Source organism: Myotis brandtii, unplaced genomic scaffold (genome assembly GCF_000412655.1).
Source record: "Myotis brandtii unplaced genomic scaffold, ASM41265v1 scaffold397, whole genome shotgun sequence".
NCBI lineage: Eukaryota > Metazoa > Chordata > Mammalia > Chiroptera > Vespertilionidae > Myotis > Myotis brandtii.
The window spans coordinates 5,029,214-5,033,210 of record NW_005365229.1 but is presented as its reverse complement, the minus strand read 5'-3'; positions in this window follow the sequence as shown (position 1 = coordinate 5,033,210).

Genomic DNA, 3,997 nt, shown 5'->3' with positions numbered 1-3,997 from the left:
CTCATCCATAGGTGTACAATTTTTGTCCAGTCTCTTCCTGCACCCCCCACACCCCTTTCCCCCTGAGAATTGTCAGTCCACTCTGAAATCAATTTTTAAAATACTAAAAAAAATTTTAAAAAGAAAAAATAACATCAAAAAGAAAGAAAAAGCCAGGAAGGCAAAGAGTAGGAGGACCAGTCAATACTGAGTTCAGTGCTGATTAGACCTTTCCTGAGCCAATCCCTGTGACCAAGAAATATCCCTCCCACATGCTGAGTTATCTGAGCCAATCACCAAGCCAAGGGGCAATGGCTGACCTTAATGGGTTAGATTTAAAGATTAAGACCATTTTGAGGGTGGAGTCAATACCACCCATACAATGGGAGAAGCTGGACTGTTTTTTTTAGGACAACCATCTTGAATATCCCTGCAGTAACATATGGTACCTAACTGAAACAATTGTGCTGAGAATAAATGAGATCCTGTGCCTGGCACATAGTAAGCCCTGGGGAAAGAGCTATCATTATTATTTTCTCATTTGTGTTTAAAAAGAGTGATTTTAAAGTTTGAACGGATATGTCTGCCCTTTTCAATTTTGAAAGTTTATCTGAAACTCATTTTAAGGTCAGCTGTACATTGAACCCTAGAAACAGTAGAATGTTGTTACTCTATCATCAGCTAGGGCATGCTTCTCACTTAATATGCATATAAATCACTTAGGGATCTGTTAAATGCAAATTATGACTCAGTCAATCTGGGTGAGGCCTGAGGTTCTGCATTTTTAACAAGCTCCCAAGTGATGATGATGATGCTGGACTACAGAGCATATTTTGAGTAGCAAGAACCTACGTAGGGTTTTGCCTCTCTTGTATGATTGAAGGGGCTTACCACTGCATCCATGTTCCATGGGGAAAGGGGAGATAGAGGATCCATGTTCCATGGGGAAAGAGGAGATAGAGGAGAAGGAAAGCAAGCAAATTCCTTCTTTTAAACCCTATCTTTTTATTGAAATGTTTTTCAAATAGGATTATTTGAAAGAATAATGCAGTAAACAACTATGTACCCTTCACCTAGTTTCACTAATTGTTAACATTTAAGCAATTTCCTTTTGAGGACATGACACAGAAGAGAACCACTGATTGGCTGCCTCTTGTACTCCCCCTACCGGGGATCGAGCCCACAACCCGGGCATGTGCCCCCAACCAGAATTGAACCCGGGACCCCTCAGTCCTCAGGATAATGCTCTATCCATTGAGCCACACCAGCCAGGGCCATCCCTTTCACTCTTGTCCATTGGTAAAAACTTTGGCACATAGCTTCACTTTTGCCCCAAGGGAGGCCAAGAAACATACTAGTAAACCTAGCTTGACAGCTATTTGCCTGCTATAGGGGGTAAGATTCTATTACTACAAGAAGACATAGTAAAGCAGTTATTTTTTAAAAAAAGAAGAGGAGGAAAAGGAAGAGGAGGAGTCGGACAATGGACACCAGGGGACAATTAGCAATCCCTGACACACTAATTTGTCAAATCTTGTAACCAGTTGTTCTCTTCAAAGTGGATTCTGGAAGGACTGGATCTAAATTTATAGTCCACAGCATGGCTCAGTGGTTGTGCATCAACTTATGAACCAGGAAGTTTCCAGGTCACATGCCCCCGGTTTCAGGCTTGATCCCCAGTGGGGTGTGGGGAGTAGGGGTGGGGTAGTGGAGGCAACCAAATGATGATTGTCTCTCATCATTGATGTTTCTCTCTCCCTCTCCCTTCCTCTTGGAAATCAATAAAAATATTTTTTAAAAGTTTGCAGCCCATCTCTAGTAAGTTTGTAGGGCTTCAAAGTCTACATTTTACACACCCACCTCACTCTTAAGTGCCCTACTGTCCATTCATATTATATGGATTTTCTAATCCCTCTTAATTTTTTTGCAACAAGGTGTTCTGGGCCTAAACACAGTTTACTATAGCATTTTTGCTTACAGTAATGAAACAGGAATTTTAGGGGTAAGATAGGACAGGTTTAGGGAATATTAGAAATTTTGGAAATTAAGGGGACCATGGAGGAAAGCACAGGGCTGCAGAGCAGCAGAAGGTATATTTCCATAGAATCGGGGAGCTGGAAAGCTGCAACAGATACATTTCCATAGAATGAGGGAGCTGGAAACAGCAAAAGGTCTATATTTACAAAATTAAGAGAAGGAAGCCCTTCATCCAGAAGGAGAGGAAGAAAGCCCGAAAGGAATAGAAAAACAATAAGGAAGGAAGCGGGGAGAACCTCACATGTCCCATGTGAGGTTCAACCTTCCAGCCCAGGAGTTACTATAGTAAACACTCTAAGGGAATAGTGACCAATCAGAAGGGATATCAAGGCACCAGAATCTGCAGCCTTTATACGCCATAGGGAAAAGGAACTCAGTGGGACCCTTTCCCCCTCCCCACGTGGGAGTCCGTTCTGTGGGACTCTTGCTCCCCATGTGGGAGTCTGTACTTGTCCTTCAATAAATCTCCACCTTTGCTATACCACTTTCTGTCCGTGGATTCATTCTTCGATTCTGGCGAACAAAGAATCCGGATTCCAGTCCAAAAATTCGGTATCAGTATCATGTTTGCAGTATTTAAACCTAAAAGTCTGCAGAGTTGTAAATAGTATTAATTTTCATTTTGTCCAAGTGATTTTTCAGCCTTTTTTTAAAAAAGGAACTTAACAGAAACACTACAAAAAGTAAATATAAATACAGATTACTTTACATAAATCGGTATTCCACCAGCAACTACACATATGTAGACAGTAGGTGATCTATTCCTTGTTGTTTTATATCACTTTGACCTACTGATACCAATTACCTTTAAAACTTCTAATCTCTGTGCCATATGGTTCAGAACATCTCCACCTATGAACCAGAAGGTCACAGCTGAATTTGGGGTGAGGGCACATGCCTGGGTTTTGCCTGGGGTTCTGCTCTATTCCCAGCAGGGGGCATGCAGGAGGCTGCCAATCCATGACTCTCATTGATGTTTCTATCTCTCCCTCTCTGAAATCAATAAAAATATATAAAAACATCTCAGTCCCCAGTTGCAGCATATATGGGAGGCAACTGGTTGATGTTACTTTCTCACATTAATGTTTCTCTCTCTCTTCCTCTCTCTCAAAAATCAATGAACAGTGGAGAAACCAAGATGGCGGCATAGGTAAACACCGGAAATTGCTGCCTCACACAACCACTTCAAAAATACAACTAAAAGACAAAATGGACATCATCCAGAACCACAGGAAGGCTGGCTGAGTGGAAATTCTACAACTAGAAGGAAAAAGAAAAGAACTGAGACTCAGAGGAGGTGCGGAAGTAAAGTGCAGAGGTACGGAGGCGCTCGCGGAAAGGGCTGGCAACTGAGGACGCAGTGCACATGGAAAGGGCTGGCAGCTGAGGATGCGGTTGTCTTTTTCAATCAGGAGGGAGACACAAGCTCCTGACTGCTCTGAACTCCAGTTCTGGGAGAGACTCTGGGGACCCAGACTCATACGGGGAGAAACTGGACTGTCTGGCATTGGTCGGAACTCCAGGGTGGCTTTCTCTCAGAGGTGCTTACAGCGATTACTGTGGGACACTGAGACCTGGAGTCTCTTAGGGCAGGGCTGAGGATCAGCTGTAGCTGTTTGCTCCGCCCTGTTGATTCCCTGAGACCCCGCCCCACCCAAGCTACAAGCAGAGGCTTTTGCATATGAATGGGCCTGGCTCTTTGCAATCTAAAAATACCTAACAAACTGCAGCTGGGTCAGAGAGACCCAGAACATCCAAAAGAAGGCCCAAGGCACCACAGCAGCTTGCATTGCTTCACAGCTGGGCCTCATCTGGGCACCTCCAAACCCCAAACAAAGAAGAGAAATCTGCAGATCTCTCCATAGCTCCTGCTGGGTAGCCTCAGGCAGAGGCTAAATTAGCACCTCCTTAGAGATCCAAGAGTCAGTGTACCCAGTGGTCAGAGTGGGACCATCCAGATTACAACTCCTCAGATCCATAA